General features: G+C 44.3%; 1 long non-coding RNA gene across 2 annotated transcripts; it reads right to left on the bottom strand.

The window, feature by feature from the left end:
* Positions 1 to 4135: 4135 nt before the first annotated feature.
* LOC149461460 (uncharacterized) lies at positions 4136 to 15219 on the bottom strand. 2 transcript variants are annotated; one of them, XR_016312864.1, is made up of 8 exons: positions 15064 to 15219; positions 14141 to 14210; positions 13842 to 13910; positions 10294 to 10363; positions 9305 to 9372; positions 9009 to 9077; positions 7779 to 7849; positions 4136 to 4220 (listed from the first exon to the last, which is right to left on the bottom strand). It is a non-coding gene; the product is annotated as an uncharacterized LOC149461460 (long non-coding RNA). The 2 variants fall into 2 exon arrangements; XR_016312865.1 differs by lacking the exons at positions 14141 to 14210; positions 15064 to 15219 and adding an exon at positions 14000 to 14102.
* Between the last annotated feature and the right edge of the window lie 5345 nt (positions 15220 to 20564).

Here is a 20564-nt window from a genome sequence, read left to right as displayed (position 1 = left end):
ACCAACAGGACATTTTTCTTTCTAGTGTGGACATAAAAAGACCACCACAGGGTAATTACTGGCATTGTATACAAACAATGCTGGAGTGGGCTTCAATGATTTAGGGAATAGTCTACATATCCTCAAACTGCCATAATGGGGCTAAAGTGTTCCTAGAACAAAATTTTATAGGCATACTGATAAAGCTAACATTTATCATTAAGTGATTCGAATTTCTGCAGCAAATTATTGAAACGTGCAATCCGTTAAACTGCCTTAGTGGAGCTTAACAGTTAAACCAATGTGTTTGTATAGGGTTTACTGGACATTGCTATAGGTGGACATTAATGACTAGTAAGTTTTTGTATTGGGATTAAATGTAAACCTATTTGTGCGAAGTGGGAGTTGCACATTTCAGACCTTTTCCCCTAAGGCAGGGGTAGGCAACCTGAGGCTCTCCAGCTGTTGCAGGACTACAAGTTCCATCATGCCTCTGCAAGTCATAGCTGTAACTGTCAGTTTTGTAAAGTTGTAAAATGAGATATGCAGCGCTATTAAAGTTAGTAAGAACAGGCGGAGAATCAGAACATGAATAGCATAATAACTTATATGAAAAAACTCAGTCCATATTGCATGGTGAGATAAAAGTGATAGGTGCAATTGTCCCAATAATCCTTGTTCAAAGATATTCGTGACTCTTGTGATCTCGTGATTGTACAAATAATGCACTAACCAGATAGCGCAAAAGATGCGCATGGAGCAATTAAGACCCGCTCCTGGTGCTCTGGACTTGTGATATTAGGAGGATGTCATCTGCAGGTTGGCCACCAGATGTCATCAATCCAGGTATAATGGTAAGTCATCCACCAGACAGATCATCAGCGGGGGAGGGGGTGATCACACATCATTCCCAAATAAACGTAACCTTCAAAAGCGGGCTCCCATGCAATAGATGAGACCCAGAGAAGCCTCTGATAGTGTAATATGTTTTTAATAAGCAAAACTTGCGGTACGTACAATTAGAGGATAAACTTACATCCAAAACAGAGTCTGGCCACCAGGGTGTCAGTCGGGATAGCCTTGTGGTATGGATACACAGGTCAGGGGCACCTCCCTAACGCGTTTCGTATGAAAAACACTTCCTCAGAGGGAGTGTGCCCATGGTAAATGATTGTGCTTATATAGAGAGGTAATTGGCGCGCATTTGTGCAATCCTGCGTCGCCGATTCCGGTTCGCGCATGCGCACTAGTGACTTAGTGGCCATTTTCCCAGTGATTTGAGTACATAGACGGAAATCGGACTTTCGCGCATGCGCAGTGAGCGCTCGCGGCCATTTTCCAAGAGTTCATAAATAGGGAGGGCATTCGCGCATGCGCAGTGAGCATTCGCGGATGCCATTTTGTTGGTGCCACAGTGTATACATACCAGAAAACCTCCTTAGCAGACGCCCAGCATCAGGAGCATCGAGGATTCTCTTAACTTACTTTACAATCAGCTCACAATGCTTTTTATTAAGGGTGAGCTTAGGACATAAGAGACATCAAATATAGAAATAAAAGTGTATATATAAAAAACTATAAACATAGTCTCATGGAGATTTTATGGATAGTGACATCTTGTGGATGGTTAGGGTTAAAACGTAGAGCTAGATGTAAACTGCTTCATCAATACCAGCTAATTTATTATTATCAAGGCGTTCTTTATGGGTGGTTCTATTCATTTGATCACTATACCAGTCGATAGTTCATACGCGAACTATCGTAGTAGGGGACAGGCTTTTTGGATTGCTACCAGTCTTTAATACATTTTTTCTTTCATGATTTTTATGTTCATTTTCATATGGACCTTTACTTTTATTTATTCGAATTTTAATGAGGTTATTTTTTCCTACCTTTTTAGCTTTATATAAGGTTGTTTTATCATATGAATATATTTATATAAGGTTGTTTTATCATATGAATATATTCAATTATCTGCACCCATTCGTTTGGGGAGATGTGAAACGTTAATCTCATATGGTTCATAGTACTGACCAGTATTAACCTATTTATCTGCTATGGATTGTTCTGATTAGATATCAAATCCAATTTTAGATTTCATTAAGAATAGATTTTCTGGCAATGTTGTGTAGACCATTTCATTACATGAATATCACACATTAATGCCAGCGGATTATTACTCCTATTTACCATGGAGTGATATTGGTTGAGTGGCATGTTGGAGGAATTCCCTAACCATCCACAAGATGTCACTATCCATAAAATCTCCATGAGACTATGTTTATAGTTTTTTATATATACACTTTTATTTCTATATTTGATGTCTCTTATGTCCTAAGCTCACCCTTAATAAAAAGCATTGTGAGCTGATTGTAAAGTAAGTTAAGAGAATCCTCGATGCTCCTGATGCTGGGCGTCTGCTAAGGAGGTTTTCTGGTATGTATACACTGTGGCACCAACAAAATGGCATCCGCGAACGCTCACTGCGCATGCGCGAATGCCCTCCCTATTTATGAACTCTTGGAAAATGGCCGCGAGCGCTCACTGCGCATGCGCGAAAGTCCGATTTCCGTCTATGTACTCAAATCACTGGGAAAATGGCCACTAAGTCACTAGTGCGCATGCGCGAACCGGAATCGGCGACGCAGGATTGCACAAATGCGCGCCAATTACCTCTCTATATAAGCACAATCATTTACCATGGGCACACTCCCTCTGAGGAAGTGTTATTCACACGAAACGCGTTAGGGAGGTGCCCCTGACCTGTGTATCCATACCACAAGGCTATCCCGACTGACACCCTGGTGGCCAGACTCTGTTTTGGATGTAAGTTTATCCTCTAATTGTACGTACCGCAAGTTTTGCTTATTAAAAACATATTACACTATCAGAGGCTTCTCTGGGTCTCATCTATTGCATGGGAGCCCGCTTTTGAAGGTTACGTTTATTTGGGAATGATGTGTGATCACCCCCTCCCCCGCTGATGATCTGTCTGGTGGATGACTTACCATTATACCTGGATTGATGACATCTGGTGGCCAACCTGCAGATGACATCCTCCTAATATCACAAGTCCAGAGCACCAGGAGCGGGTCTTAATTGCTCCATGCGCATCTTTTGCGCTATCTGGTTAGTGCATTATTTGTACAATCACGAGATCACAAGAGTCACGAATATCTTTGAACAAGGATTATTGGGACAATTGCACCTATCACTTTTATCTCACCATGCAATATGGACTGAGTTTTTTCATATAAGTTATTATGCTATTCATGTTCTGATTCTCCGCCTGTTCTTACTAACTTTAATAGCGCTGCATATCTCATTTTACATGTTCTCATCTGGGTCCCAAGGTTACCTTTATGCTAGCTGCTTTACTTCCACGTTCCCAGCGCTTTATTATCTACTTATACATAAGTTTTGTAAAGTTGCAATGCCTCATGGGAAATGTAGTTCCACCACAGCTAGAGAGCCGCAGGTTGCCTACCCCTGTCGTAAAGGGATAAGGATTCTAACCCAATACCAATATGTCTGATGCAAGAATAAGAATGCTGATGTTGGGCTGGCCCAAAGTGTTTGTTGACTACTCAAAAAACACCAAGAACCATTCCAAATCAACACTCTGTATACCCAGGGAAGAATAGGATGAGTAATCAAAATGTAATCCTTCCATTTCTATCATAGGCCATAAGTCTAGACCAAAATGCTACAGAACAGCCTGCTGACCAGTTCAGATACCCTGTCACAGCTCACAATAGAAAAGTTCAGACTTTTAGAAAAGCAGACCTTACACTTCCAGAGAGTGGGGGGCTCTCCATAGACTTTCTCAAGAGGTTTCAGAGTGAAATACCTGCTCTGCCTTACATCCCTGTACACAGCAGAAAGAAATCCTAGAAAAAAGTAACATGCAGGGTAAGCACAAAATGTGGGTTAAAAGGCTAACCGAGTGATGAAGAAGTGTCGCATTGCCACGCTCCATCGTAGCTCATGAAAGACAAAACCCAGGAGCTGATTTGCCTGCTAGAAACTTCAGACTGAACCACTCTTCAACCCCAAAATATAAGAGCTATGATAGAGTTATTAGAAAGATCACAACCCTGGCGAAACCTTTAGTAAGGTAGACAATACATTTTATGTGGGTACCCACCATCTACTAAATGTTGCATGACAAGAAATGGGATTCCATCTTGACTGGAGTGTTCATGGCTTCTCCTCATGCTTGGAGTGCTCATGGCTTCCAACTAGTCATGGAAAGATACAAAATTCACAATTGCATCATGACTACTAAACAGATAATAAAACCTGAAGTTGAGGTTAACATTAAAAAAAAAAAATCAAAACATGTCGTTGAGATAGAGGCTCTCATTGCTAACCTAAAATGCTTCACTGGCTGTTATGCCTAATACCTGGCTTCATGTGTTCCAGGTCCACCCCTAAGTGGGCAAATCAGGAACAGAAGTCAAGTTTCTTTGCATACTTGTTATGGTTTAGAGTATTCGCATGACAGCTGGGCAACTGAAATTTCCAGAAGGGGAAACCCATAATGGAAGCCTCCATGGTTTTCTTATGCTTACTCGTAATGAAGGAAGATATTAAATCTAACCAAAAAGATATTACTTTATTTGCATTAAAAACCCTTTTCATGCATTGCGCACTGAACACTGTGAAAGACATTCCAGCAAAGAAGCTTGACCTTCGTGTTATTGCACCTAATTCAGGAGTAAGACACTAAGCAGAGAAAAGTTAGCCTAAGACGGCCCCTGCTAGTGGCCAAACGCCCCTACCCCTTCCCCATCTGCTATGAGCAGATCAGTTTTTTGCCTGCTGTCTAGGAGTAAGGACCTAGCTTACTGTTGGGCCTTCAAGTTCCTGTTTTTTAGCAAGGTTAACATTTAATTTTTTTTTAAACTGTAGCTGGGCTACAGGATGAATTACATACAGTAAATCTTAGTAATAGTGGTGTAACCCTCCTGCGCTCCAAGTATGTGTTTAAAATTATTAAACCAAAATAAATGTATAAACCCCAAAGGAGCTGCTAGCATTAAATCATATACCAGTGATCAAGTGAATATAAAACATAAAAATGCTGCGCTACATTCAAACCAATTAAGTGAATGTGGGATCCAACATCTCAAATCAAAAATGTGACAATAATGATAACAATATAAATCTATACGTGCTTACTGATAATCAAAATATCAAAAAAATCACCCAAAAAGATGAGAAACACAAAACTGTATATATACACGTATGTGCATGAACACACATACATATAATTAAATCACACGTGCATATTGTGAAGTGAAAAAATAACCATAATAATGATATACGCAAACTCAAAGTCCAAAAATAAAATGTTGTAGGTGAACGAAACAGTAAACGGTGCTTCCAAATAATACTGTTAGTGACCACGGGTGAAAAAAATCGTGCAGGTATCTGGGTGTATATAGATCTTATGAATCCAACCACCTTCTGGATTAGCCTCTCACCTCATCCCTTCGACCCTTGCGGATCAAAGAGCAGTAATGGATCCCTCTCACAGATCCTCCAGGCACCAAAGCACTCCAAAAAACGCTTTTCAGGATATAATATTCCCACTTAGGCTCTTCTCCAGGAAAAGTTGAAATATCAATCTCTCAGAATGAGAAAAAAAGGAATCCTCCCATAGTGTAGTATATTTATTATACCATAGGAACATGTAATATCTTATAAAAACAAACTTACGTAGCAGCCAGTCCACATTAGAACCTCATGCTTTCAGATGAGGATATATCTGTTGGGTGTACAGCTGAACACACAGGTGTACCAAGATGGCCGCCACGCCGGAAATACGTCACTGCGCTACGCCGACGCGTTACGTCACAATGTCACGTGACTTCATCAAGGACACTTCACAGTGGGAATATTATATCCTGAAAAGCGTTTTTTGGAGTGCTTTGGTGCTTTGATGAGGTGAGAGGCTAATCCAGAAGGTGGTTGGATTCATAAGATCTATATACACCCAGATACCTGCACGATTTTTTTCACCCGTGGTCACTAACAGTATTATTTGGAAGCACCGTTTACTGTTTCGTTCACCTACAACATTTTATTTTTGGACTTTGAGTTTGCGTATATCATTATTATGGTTATTTTTTCACTTCACAATATGCACGTGTGATTTAATTATATGTATGTGTGTTCATGCACATACGTATATATACAGTTTTGTGTTTCTCATCTTTTTGGGTGATTTTTTTGATATTTTGATTATCAGTAAGCACGTATAGATTTATATTGTTATCATTGTTGTCACATTTTTGATTTGAGATGTTGGATCCCACATTCACTTAATTGGTTTGAATGTAGCGCAGCATTTTTATGTTTTATAGTAAATCTTAGTCACCACAGTTTAACCAATAAGCCTAACAGACCCTAGCTTCAAGCAGTGATTGGCTGCAACAGCCATAACCAGGAGTTGGATGGCTAGTGAGCCATCTTACAGAAAACAGTTTGGGCAGAACATTTTTTCTGGTTTCTTATCAGTGTGCCCCCATTGCTGACAGCCCCACTTCAATGTGAGGTGAACTATCCTGAGAGTGGTACCCGCTATAACTGCAAAGATGTTATCTCCCCCCCCACCCACCTTGAGGGTGTGCTATGTGTACCCCCTCCAAGTCTTCCCATTTCCTTGTTTTGTTTCAGGGATGGCTGAGCCTTGATGAACACAGAATCAGACCACTGTCACCTTCACCAACTTACAATAGATTGCTGTCAACCTCTCATTACATTGTCACCAATATGCTAAAATATCAATGTTCACATTAAAGTTATAATTAAGTTGACAACTATGCTATACAACTACTTTGAATTTACAACTGATTTGAATTGAGCTGCCTATAGCAGATGGTGGTGTGGCCTCTAGCAGGGCTTTGTTTTTCCAGCTTAAGAGTCCTGTGCACTCCTAGAGGTGGTGCCATAACCCTACAGTCTGAACAGTGATACTAAAGTCTTGTTTAAAAAAAAACAAAAAACAGCCCAGATACTCTTCTTCTTGGGTCCCCTGCCAATGCTACTGGCCCTTCCCTCCTGATGAGTGCCCCCACAGCAAGCAGCTTGCAATGGAGGCACCCCAGCAGGTGCCCTCCAAAGCCAAAGATCTGCATGTCCATTCACATACAGAGCTGTGGCTTGGCCTGTCTCCTTCCTCTCCTGATTGGCTCACTGGCTGTGATTGATGGCAGTGGAGGACAGTGGCTACCGCTGCTACCTTAGCCAATCAGGAGTGAGAGTTCCCAGAGAACAGGAGCTCTCATGGACATCGCTGGATCGAGTGGAGGCTAAGGTAAGTGTTGGAGGTGGGGGGGGGGGGGGGGGGGTGCAGGCTGATACACACAGGAGATTTCTTACCTTCATGCATAGAATGACTGACTTAATGTTAGGCTGCTGTAGCAATACATATTGATACACATTAGTGTGCTGTGATGCAGGGCAATCAGTTAGGGAAAAAATTGCAGCAACCTTTCCTGCTTAAGCCATAAAGACCTGTTGTAACCCAGCTAGTATGAGGAACTGCTTCAATTAGTAAAAGGACAGACACTAGCTTTTTAGTAGTGTTATACATGTAAAGAGGAAAAACCAGATGAGAGGTTTGTAAACTTTCATGACCCTTGCATTTACTGTAACGTCTTCAGGAATGTTAATCAAAATATCCCAATATAAGAATTTGGTATTTGAGCTTGACACACACTGTATCGTAATACATTTCTCAAAAAAAAATGTTCCACAGATTACAGCATAAAATGAAATTTGATACATACCTCTAATTTCTATTCTGATCAGTCTCCAACACAGTGTTTCCATAGTTCAGGCTTGATGGTCACCTCACCAGCTACAATATAAAACATAGGTATTAGAACCCCGTAACAAAACACAGGATGAACAGTCAGATGCTTCGCCCACGTTCATCATTAGCCATAGTCAAGCTTCTGAACCAACTGCCGGGCTGCGATCAGACCTAGTCCTAACCTTCTCCGGGAAGTGGGCACCCTTCCCCGATCAGAGAAAGGACTGGGACTGACACAGTCTCCAGGCCCTGTGCTACAGAGCAGCCCGGCAAGCATCTTCAAACAGCAGATCCTTTCCCTCCTCCAGAGAGCAGGGCCCAAGCTCCTTGCAGAGAGCAGGGCATCCACTCTCTTTTGAAGTGTTGCCATTTTGTGGGACTGGCACGTGTCAGACCCTTTTCTCCCTAAAGAGATAAGGAATCTAACCCAATACCAAAAGCCTGACCCAAGAATAAGAGTGCGGATGTCGGCCTGGCCAAAGTGTTTAGTGGCTCTAGTATCGTGCCCTATACTCTAACCAAGAAACGACCAAGAACCATTCCTAATCAACACTCTGTACTCCCAGGGAAGAAAAGGAAGAGCAGTCAAAGACAGATACGTCGCGCCCATGTCCATCTTCAGCCATAGTCAAGCTTCAGAACAAACTGCCGGGCTGCAATCAGACCTAGCCCTAACCTTCTCTGGGAAGTGGGCACCCTTCCCCGATCAGAGAAAGGACTGGGAATGACAGTCTCTAGGCCCTCTGCTACAGAGCAGCCCGGCAGGCATCTTCAAACAGCAGACCCTTTCCTTCCAGAGGGTAGGGCCCAAGCTCCACGCGGAGACGAGGGCATCCACTCTCTGCAGACTTCCCAAGAGGGATCAGAGAGTTTGAAAGACCAGCACTGTCATCCATCCCTATTGAAGAAAGAACTCCCAGAAACCGGGGACCTTCAGGGCACGCACACTGATGTGAATCAAAGAGGCTAACCAAGTTCTCCAGTATGACAGGGCGGGGCAAGCGACACTGTCATACCAAATTACCAGGTAGCCTCAAATCCACATCCTAGGAGCTCAATCTCTGCTAGAGACTTCAAACTGAACCAGAACATTTCACTACCAGACCCCAGAATCTGGGTACCACCACCGCGTGGTAAACCCAAGCTTGTGAGTTATGAGAACAGTTCATAACTTATTTGGCAGTGTGTTTGTATGGGTACCTACCATTGATTGAAGCTGCAGGGCCACAGAAGAGACTCCATGTTGCTTTGAGCTTTTTCTTCCCAGTAGTAACTAAAAAAAAAACAACAAAAAAAAACCGGATAACATTCCCACTGAAATCTAAAATGTTATAACACAATAGTTACCATAAGAAAGAATCTTGCCCTTAGTCAATCTGACCTCCTACGCCACATCCAGGGGTAGGGCTCCAGGCAGAAATAAAGCTCACTACTGTATTACAACACATTTCACTTAAAATGTCCCACAGATTACAGCATAAAATGAAATTTGATACCTACCTCTCATTTCTATTCTGTTCAGTCTCCAACACAGTGTTTCCATAGTTCAGGCTTGGTCACCTCACCAGCTACAATATAAACATAAAAACCTTTGAGCAAAGTTAGCCAATAAAAATGTTGAAGTGTTGCCATTTTGTGGGACTGGCATGGGTCAGACCCCCTTTTTTCCCCCAAGAAGGAATCTAACCCAATACCAAAAGTCTGACCCAAGGAATAAGAGTGCGATTGTCGGCCTAGCCAAAACGTTCAAGTGCTCTAGTATTGTGCCCTATAATCTAACCAACAACCAAGAACCATTTTTAGTCAACCCTCTGTTTTCCCAGGGAAGAAAAGGATGAGCAGTCAAAGATTATCCGCCCAGATCTATCATAAAGCCATAATTAAGCTTCTAAACCAACAGCCAGGCTGCAATGAAGCTGAGGGCAACGTGATTGAATCACACCTAGTCCTACCCTTCTCTAAGTGGCCACCCCTTCCCAGATCAGAGAAAGGACTGGGAATGACCCAGTTTCCAAGCCCTCTGCTACAGAGCAGCCTGGCAAGCGGCCCAGTTACCCAATCACAGCATCTTCAAACAGCAGACCCTTTCCTTCCAGAGAGCATGTCCCAAGCTCCTTGCAGAGAGCAGGGCGTCCACTCTCTGCAGACTTCCCAAGAGGGATCAGAGAGTTTGAAATTCCAGTTCTGTCATCCATCCCTATTTGATGCAGACAGAACTACCAGAAACCGGTAACCTTCAGGGTAAGCACATTGATGTGAATGAAAGAGACTAATCAAGTTCTTCAGTATGACAGGGCGGGGCAAGCAACACTGTCATACCAAAGTTACAAGGTAAGCTCAATCCACATCCTAGGAGCTTGTAGGACACAAGGTAGAAGAAAAAGAAAAAGAAAAAAAAAAAAAAAAAAAAGGCTCAGTATTGTATTAGAAACACATTTCACTTAAAAATGTCCCACAGATTACAGCATACAATGAAATTTGATTCATACCTCTAATTTCTATTTTGTTCAGTCTCCAACACAGTGCTTCCATAATTCGGGCTTGATGTCACCTCTCCAGCTACAATATAAAATGTAGGTATTAGAACCCCATAAAAACACAGAATAAAGAGGGAACCAAACCCCTATTAAACATTTGAAACTTTTTGAGTGAAGTTAGCCAATAAAAATGTTGAAGTGCAGCCATTTTGTGGGACTGGCACATGTCAGACCCCATTTTCCCTTAAGGAGATAAGGAATCTAACCCAATACTAAAAGCCTTACCCAAGAATAGGAGTGCGGATGTGAGTGAAAGAGGCAAGCCAAGTTCTCCAGTATGACAGGGCGGGGCAAGCAACACTGTCATACCAAATTACAAGGTAGGCTCAATCCACATCTTAGGAGCTCAATCTCTGCTAGAGACTTCAAACTGAACCAGAACTTTTCACTCCTAGACCCCAGAATCTAGGTACCACCAATGAGTGGTTAAACCCAAGCCAGCGAGTTACAATTAGAGTTCATAACTCATTTGGCAGTGTGTTTGTATGGGAACCTACAATTTATTAAAGCTGCAGGGCCACAGATGTGATTCCCTGTTGATTTTAGCTTTTTTTTCCCCCAGTAGCAATTACAGAAAAGAGTAAATAAAATGGATGGCATCATTCCCACTGAAATCTAATGCTTATAACAAATGAATAACCATAGAAAAGAATCTTGACGTTAAGTCAATCTGACCTTCTACACCACACATTCAGGAATAGGACACTAGGCAGAAAAAAAAAAGCTCAGCACTGTATTAAAAACACATTCATTTAAAATGCCCCACAAATTACAGCATAAAATAAACTAATACACACCTCTAATTTCTATTTTGTTCAGTCTCCAACAGTGTTGCTATAGCTCAGGCTTGATGGTCACCTCACCAGCTACAATATAACAATCACCTCAACAGGTACAATATAACATGTAGGTATTTGAACCCCTTAAAAAAAAAACCCACACAGGATACACAGGGAACCAAATCCCCAATCCTAAACCCAAACCAAACCTTTTGAGTGATGTTAGCCAATAAAAAGGTTGAAGTGCAGCCATTTTGTGAGACTGGCACGTGTCAGACCCCTTTTCCCCTAAGGAGATAAGGAATCTAACCCAATACTAAAAGCCTTACCCAAGAATAAGAGTGCGGATGTCAGTGAAAGAGGCTAGCCAAGTTCTCCAGTATGACAGGGCGGGGCAAGGAACACTGTCCTTACAAGTGGCTCAATCCACATCCTAGGAGCTCAATCAGCCTGGCCAAAGGGTCATTCAATAGCTCTAGTATTGCGCCCTATACTCTAACCAGGAAACAACCAAAGGACCATTCCTAATCAACCCTCTCTATTCCCAGGGACAAAAAGGATAAGCAGTCAAAGCTAATCTGCCCAGCTCTATCACAAGCCGCAATCAAGCTTCTAAACCAACTGCCAGGCTGCAATGAAGCGGAGGGCAACAAGATTGAATCAGACCTAGCCCTAACCTTCTCTGGGAAGTGTGCCCCCTTCCCCGATCCGAGAAAGGACTGGGAAAAACCCAGTGTCCAAGCCCTCTGCTACTGAGCAGCCCGACAAGCAATCCTGTTACCCAATCACAGCATCTTCAAAACAGAAGACCCTTTCCTTCCAGAGAGCATGGCCCAAGCTCCTTGCAGAGAGCAGGGCGTCCACTCTCTGCAGACTTCCCAAGAGGGATCAGAGAGTTTGAAATCCCAGTACTGTCGTCCACCTCTATTTGATGCAGAAAGAACTCCCAGAAACCGGGAACCTTCAGGGTAAGCACATTGATGTGAATGAAAGAGACTAACCAAGTTCTCCAGTATGACAGGGCGGGGCAAGCAACACTGTCATACCAAATTACAAGGTAGGCTCAATCCACATCCTAGGAGCTCAATCTCTGCTAGAGACTTCAAACTGAACCAGAACTTTTCACTCCTAGACCCCAGAACCTAGGTACCACCAATGAGTGGTTAAACCAAGCCAGTGAGTTACAATTACAGTTCATAACTCATTTGGCAGTGTTTGTATGGGAACCTACCATTAAAGCTGCAGGGCCACAGATGGGACTCCCTGTTGATTTTAGCTTTTTTTTCCCAAGTAGCAATTACAGAAAAGAGTAAATAAAATGGATGGCATCATTCCCACTGAAATCTAATGCTTATAACAAATGAATAACCATAGAAAAGAATCTTGACGTTAAGTCAATCTGACCTTCTACGCCACACATCCAGGAGTAGGACACTAGGCAGAAAAAAAAAAGCTCAGTACTGTATTAAAAACACATTTCACTTAAAATGTCCCACAAATTACAGCATAAAATAAACTAATACACACCTCTAATTTCTATTTTGTTCAGTCTCGCAATAGCTCAGGCTTGATGGTCACCTCACCAGCTACAATATAATGATCACCTCAACAGGTACAATATAAAATGTAGGTATTTGAACCCCTTAAAAAAAAACCCACACAGGATAAACAGGGAACCAAATCCCCAATCCAAACATTTTCAGTGAAGTTAGCCAATAAAAATGTTGAAGTGCAGCCATTTTGTGGGACTGGCACATGTCAGAACCCCTTTTCCCCTAAGGAGAAAAGGAATCTAACCCAATACTAAAAGCCTTACCCTAGAAAAAGAGTGCGGATGTCAGTGAAAGAGGCTAGCCAAGTTCTCGAGTATGACAGGGCGGGGCAAGCAATACTGTCCTTACAAGTGGCTCATTCCACATCCTAGGAGCTCAATCAGCCTGGCCAAAGGGTCATTCAATAGCTCTAGTATTGCGCGCTATACTCTAACCAAGAAACAACCAAAGGACCATTCCTAATCAACCCTCTGTATTCCCAGGGACGAAAAGGATAAGCAGTCAAAGCTAATCCGCCCAGCTCTATCACAAGCCGCAATCAAGCTTCTAAACCAACTGCCAGGCCGCAATGAAGCGGAGGGCAACAAGACTGAATCAGACCTAGCCCTAACCTTCTCTGGGAAGTGTGCCCCCTTCCCCGATCCGAGAAAGGACTGGGAAAAACCCAGTGTCCAAGCCCTCTGCTACTGAGCAGCCCGACAAGCAATCCTGTTACCCAATCACAGCATCTTCAAAACAGAAGACCCTTTCCTTCCAGAGAGCATGGCCCAAGCTCCTTGCAGAGAGCAGGGCGTCCACTCTCTGCAGACTTCCCAAGAGGGATCAGAGAGTTTGAAATCCCAGTACTGTCGTCCATCTCTATTTGATGCAGAAAGAACTCCCAGAAACCGGGAACCTTCAGGGTAAGCACATTGATGTGAATGAAAGAGACTAACCAAGTTCTCCAGTATGACAGGGCGGGGCAAGCAACACTGTCATACCAAATTACAAGGTAGGCTCAATCCACATCCTAGGAGCTCAATCTCTGCTAGAGACTTCAAACTGAACCAGAACTTTTCACTCCTAGATCCCAGAACCTGGGTACCACCAATGAGTGGTTAAACCCAAGCCCGTGAGTTATAATTACAGTTCATAACTCATTTGGCAAAGTGTTTGTATGGGAACCTACCATTTATTGAAGCTGCAGGGCCACAGAAGAGATTCCATGTTGCTTTGAGATTTTTCTTCCCAGTAGTAACTAAAAATAAATTAAAAAAAAGGATGGCATCATTCCCACTGAAATCTAATGCATATAACAAATTAGTTAACCTAAGAAAAAATCTTGACCTTAGTCAATCTGACCTACGCCACATCCAGGAGTAGGACACTAGGTAGAAAAAAACAAAAAAAAGCTACGTACTGTATTAGAAACACATTTCACTTAAAATGTCCCACAGATTACAGCATACAATGAAATTTGATACATACCTCTAATTTCTATTTTGTTCAGTCTCCAACACAGTGCTGCCATAATTCAGGCTTGATGTCACCTCACCAGCTACAATATAAAATGTAGGTATTACAACCCCATAAAAACACAGAATAAAGAGGGAACCAAACCCCCAATAAACATTTGAAACCTTTTGAGTGAAGTTAGCCAATAAAAATGTTGAAGTGCAGCCATTTTGTGGGACTGTCATGGGTCAGACCACCTTTTCCCCTAAGGAGATAAGGAATCTAACCCAATACTAAAAGCCTTACCCAAGAATAAGAGTGTGGATGTCGACCTGGCCGAAGCGTTCAAGAATGACCAAGAACCATTCCTAGTCAGCATTCTGTATTCCCGGGAAAAAAAGGATGAGCAGTCAAAGATAATGCGCCCAGATCCATCATAAGCCATAATCAAGCTTCTAAACAAACTGCCAGGCTGCAATTTAGCTGAGAGCAAGGAGGTTGAATCAGACCTAGGCCTAACCTTCTCTGCACAGTGGGCATCCCTTCCCAGATCCGAGAAAAGACTAAGAATGACCCAGTCTCCAAGTCCTCTGCTACAGAGCAGCCAGACAAGCAGTGCAATTACCCAATCACAGCATCTTCAAAACAGCAGACCCTTTCCTTCCAGGGAGCATGGTCCAAGCTCCTTGGAGAGAGCAGGGCGTCCACTCTCCGCAGTCTTCCCAAGAGGGATCAGAGAGTTTGAAATCCCAGCACTGTCATCCATTCCTGTTTGATGCAGAAAGAACTCCCACATCCTAGGAGCTCAATCTCTCCTAGAGTCTTCAAACTGAACCAGAACTTTTCACTCCTAGAACCCAGAACCCGAGTACCACCAAAGAGTGCTTAAAACCAAGCCCGTGAGTTATGACAACAGTTCATAACTCATTTGTCAGTATGTTTGTATGTGAACCTACCAATTATTGAAGCAGCAGGGCCAAAGAAGAGATTCCATGTTGCTTTGAGCTTTTTCTTCCCAACAGTAACTAAAAAAAAAAACCCATATAAATGGATGGCATCATTCCGACTGAAATCTAGTGCTTATATCAAAATAGTTACCATAAACCTACTGTATGAGAAATATGGGCTCTTGTATTGCTGACCTAATGAAAATGCTGGCTTCCTAGATCTTGCTGTCACTTACCCCCAGCCAAGTATGCAGATCATTAAAAAAAAAAAAAGATCTAATCTGCATACTTGATTTAAAAGAACACTAGCATGACAGCCAGGCAACTAACATTGCTGTCACACATCAAATCAATTCATATACACAAAAAAAAAAAAAAGATATTGCATTATTATCAAGGAGGAAACAAGTTTTATCGCAGTTTTAACAAAGACAACACAAGCAGCAATGTTGCACTCAGTTTGTTGACTTTGAGTCATGTGTACACAGCCTTGCTATGCAAAAAGGAATAACCTGTCATATCTGTGTGATGTTGCAGATAACGACACATGCAGCTTGGCCAATTATATTGTGCCAGCCAGCAGAGATCTCAGACCCTTCCCCATTTTTATTGGTTACTTTCACACTGATCCGCTGTAAAAACACAGCAAATTCGCATAAGTGTTTTTACATGGCTGAGCATTTTTAAAAGGACACGTGACTTACAAACTGCGTGAAAAACAATTCTCAGAGGCGTTTTTGCGGCGCTTTTCATTGATTTCAAAGGGAAGAGGCGTTTTGGGGGCGCTTTTTTTTTTAAACTCCCCAAACATGCCCCAAAGATGCTGCAAGAAGCAGTTTTTACACCGCACCGCCTCAGTGTGAAAACACATAGATATACGGTCACATACACAGGAAAGCAGTTTTCTTAAGCTTTTCAGGCGCTTTTTTCAATGCAAAAATGTGGCTAAATGGTTGCTGGGATGAGAAGCAGTACTAGCAACCAATGAGCTACTTGTTACCATGACAAGTTGGGCAGCTCCTGCACCCCGTCCAGACCTGCTGTGTAAAGTAGGACAGTAAAGGGAGGGGGGTATGATAAGGGGGGACTGAGGGCACCAACACAAGGGGAAAATGTAATGAAGAGGGGGGTCTAAAGTGAAGGGGAGGCCAAGTCATCACAATATTAGGCCAAACTGCATGCGTCTTCACCCGCAATATGATGCAAACAGAAGTACATTTACATATTACGGTACATTCAAACAAGTGCCAAGGTGTATTCAACATTTCCACTTGTACATTTCCTGCACAGAACATCTTCCAAATGGGTGAAGAACAATTGACAATAAGCCTGCCTCAAGGGACTGGAGAACAGCAGCAGCCCAAGAGCCAGGCAGCTAGCATTTTTCAGCAAGAGATCCACAGTGGCAAGCCACTGTCACTTTCCTGAGAATGCGCCCCCCCCCCCCCATTTCTAAAGCCATGCTTAAACAATCAACCTAAAGTTATAGAAAAAAAATGAGCAAGTCAAAAATGGTTTATGATACAGTTGGATCACTCAGTTTGCATTTGGGTGTAGAAAAACACACACATGAATACACACGAAAAAACACATGCGCACACACACACACACACACGAATACACACACACACACACGAATACACACACACGAATACACACACACACGAATACACCCTACCAGCCAACCAGCAATTGGCCAGTGCTGTTTAACAGGTGTCATGTGATTGTTTGATATATTACACATTGTACTGTATTGAATAAGCCCCAATTGTCACTGCACCATTAATACAACAGTCCCACACTATAAAAAATTCCCACTAATCCCCAAGGGAGGGGGGCGGGGACATGCCTCCCACTCTGCCCCAATAGAGTGGGGGGGCTTGCTTCTGAACACCAATGGGGGGCATGCTTCCCACGGAATGTCAATGAGGGGGGGGGGAGAGAAGCATGATTCCCACTGAACGCCAATCGGGAGGGGGGGATGCTTCCCACTGAACGCCAATGGGGGGAGGGGAGATTGCTTCCCACTGAACGCCAATGGGGGGAGGGGAGATTGCTTCCCACTGAACGCCAATGGGGGGGGGAGGAGCATGCCTCCCACTGAACGTCAAGGGGGGGGGAGGAGCATGCCTCCCACTGAACGCCAATGGGGGGGGGGAGGAGCATGCCTCCCACTGAACGCCAATGGGGGGGGGGAGGAGCATGCCTCCCACTGAACGCCAATGGGGGGGGGGAGGAGCATGCCTCCCACTGAACGCCAATGGGGGGGGGGAGGAGCATGCCTCCCACTGAACGCCAATGGGGGGGGGGGGAGGAGCATGCCTCCCACTGAATGCCAATGATGGGGGGGGAGGAGCATGCCTCCCACTGAATGCCAATGATGGGGGGGGAGGAGCATGCCTCCCACTGAATGCCAATGATGGGGGGGGAGGAGCATGCCTCCCACTGAATGCCAATGGGGGGGGGGGAGGAGCATGCCTCCCACTGAATGCCAATGGGGGGGAGGAGCATGCCTCCCACTGAATGCCAATGGGGGGGAGGAGCATGCCTCCCACTGAATGCCAATGGGGGGGAGGAGCATGCCTCCCACTGAATGCCAATGGGGGGGAGGAGCATGCCTCCCACTGAATGCCAATGGGGGGGAGGAGCATGCCTCCCACTGAATGCCAATGGGGGGGAGGAGCATGCCTCCCACTGAATGCCAATGGGGGGGGAGGAGCATGCCTCCCACTGAATGCCAATGGGGGGGAGGAGCATGCCTCCCACTGAATGCCAATGGGGGGAGGAGCATGCCTCCCACTGAATGCCAATGGGGGGGAGGAGCATGCCTCCCACTGAATGCCAATGGGGGGGAGGAGCATGCCTCCCACTGAATGCCAATGGGGGGGAGGAGCATGCCTCCCACTGAATGCCAATGGGGGGGGGAGGAGCATGCCTCCCACTGAATGCCAATGGGGGGGGGGGGGAGGAGCATGCCTCCCACTGAATGCCAATGGGGGGGGGAGGAGCATGCCTCCCACTGAATGCCAATGGGGAGGGGAGGAGCATGCCTCCCACTGAATGCCAATGGGGGGGGAGGAGCATGCCTCCCACTGAATGCCAATGGGGGGGGAGGAGCATGCCTCCCACTGAATGCCAATGGGGGGGGGGAGGAGCATGCCTCCCACTGAATGCCAATGGGGGGGGGGAGGAGCATGCCTCCCACTGAATGCCAATGGGGGGGGGAGGAGCATGCCTCCCACTGAATGCCAATGGGGGGGAGGAGCATGCCTCCCACTGAATGCCAATGGGGGGGAGGAGCATGCCTCCCACTGAATGCCAATGGGGGGGGAGGAGCATGCCTCCCACTGAATGCCAATGGGGGGGAGGAGCATGCCTCCCACTGAATGCCAATGGGGGGGAGGAGCATGCCTCCCACTGAATGCCAATGGGGGGGGAGGAGCATGCCTCCCACTGAATGCCAATGGGGGGGGAGGCGCATGCCTCCCACTGAATGCCAATGGGGGGGGAGGCGCATGCCTCCCACTGAATGCCAATGGGGGGGGGAGGAGCATGCCTCCCACTGAATGCCAATGGGGGGGGGAGGAGCATGCCTCCCACTGAATGCCAATGGGGGGGAGGAGCATGCCTCCCACTGAATGCCAATGGGGGGGGGGGAAGCTGATCCATGCAGTGCAATCACTTGCCTGTTTGAATACAAACCATTTAGGAAGGCCACAATATAACATTTGATACAAATCAATTACACATTAGCATTGTAACATATATTTGTCACATTTACACAAAGTGCAGGGAAACAAGTTTAGACTTTAGCTTTAAAATGAACATTGCAACCATCATGACATTCAAAATCCACTTACCAAGCTTGTGTCAGCAGCAGGCCATGTGCTCTGCAGGCCAAAAGACAGACCTATGCACAGGTGAGAGTATTTATAGGTAATCCACCATTTTTTTTTTCTCACCCAACTTTATTTGTACCAGTACCAAACTGACAAAGCTTCCAAACTCTCAGGAAGGTTCAAAACAATGTTTTGTTTTGAAATTCAGGGCCCAGAAGTGTCTCTATTCCTGGACAGGTACAGAGATTGGAAAATAAAATGTAACAAATTTAAATAAAGAGAAAAAAATGCCATGAAGAACTATGAACTTAAAGGTTAGCTGACACTTACAGCCACACCTCCTAAACCTTAACCCATTATTGCCCAGATTCAGTGTTGCTTATTTGTATTACTAGCCTAAGGCTATGCAGGCTGCATTTTAGCCATTTCTGTATTGCGTTTTGAATTGCGTTTTTGCACCTGTGGTTTTTACACGTTTTTGCCTCATTTTGCGTTATTTATTATTTTTGTCTGCAGGAGTCTGGAAAACATTGCACCAGAGATCAGTAGATTGTTGATGCCATGCAGGTCTCCTGCAGACCTGTCAGAGTATCTGCTTGCCGGATGGGATGTACAGCCAAGCAGATATACTGACAGGAAGCCTCAATTAATTACCACGGCGCACCACAGCACCGCCGCAGTTCATTGAAAACTACAAGCTGACAGGCTGTAGGGACTTGCAGTTCATTCATTCACGGAATTCCGTGAATGAATGACTTGGCCGTGTGGGCGGAGCCCCGTACAGCCACACTGCTTTCAAATCTGACACTGTGGAGACTCACCCCGTACTGTCAGAGGGAGAGGGGCTGCAGCTATGGGAACACGTTACATGATACACCCTTAAGCTAGGTTTACACCTATGCAGTGTGCGTTTGATCCATTTCTGCAGTGCTTTTTGTTGTGCGTTTTGCATTTTTGCACATGCGTTTTTATGCGTTTTGCATCCCCCCCCAACTTGTTACTGGGCAGATTAAAACACAAAATGCATTAAAAAGGCATCACAAATGAGTCAAAAACGCACTACATACTTTTCTGCAGCATTTCCACTAAAGTCTATTGAACCAAAACCACAACATTTTGCATTTAAAAAAGTCCCTGACCCTTTCCAAAAAACGCAGAGATGTGAGCCTTTCCCGTAGGAAATCATGTTGGACTGCTGTGCGTTTCTGTAAAACGCAAAATGCAACAGAAAACTTATAGGTGTGAACCTAGACTAAGGGTCGGTTCACACTATAGAAATGCGGTCCAGGTGCATTCTGGATGCGTTTCTGCATTCATTCACGCTCCAGTGCATTTTTGACACGTTCCAGTGTTTTGGTTTTTTTCTTTTTATGCATTTCAGTTCATTTTCCCCCTCTTTTTCTTCAATCTAAATGTGTGCTCCAGTGCATTTTTATTCGTTTTACTGCGTTCCAGTACAGTTATGTGCATGAAAAAATGCAGCATGTGCAACTGGAATGCACTGGAACTGCAAGCACTGATGTGGACTACGACAGTGATAACCATATAGTCTACTTTCTGTGCGTTTTGGATGCAGAAAAAAAGCAACTGAAACGCATGTAGTGTTACTGGCCCTTAAAACAGGTGGAACATGTAACGTGTTCCCAAAGGTGTACTTAACCTTTAATCAAA

Source organism: Staurois parvus, unplaced genomic scaffold (genome assembly GCF_062004578.1).
Source record: "Staurois parvus isolate SC_StPar_1 unplaced genomic scaffold, SC_StPar_1.0 ptg000202l, whole genome shotgun sequence".
Lineage (NCBI taxonomy): Eukaryota > Metazoa > Chordata > Amphibia > Anura > Ranidae > Staurois > Staurois parvus.
The sequence above is the reverse complement of the archived record's forward strand: the minus strand, read 5'-3'. Positions and strand labels throughout refer to the sequence as shown.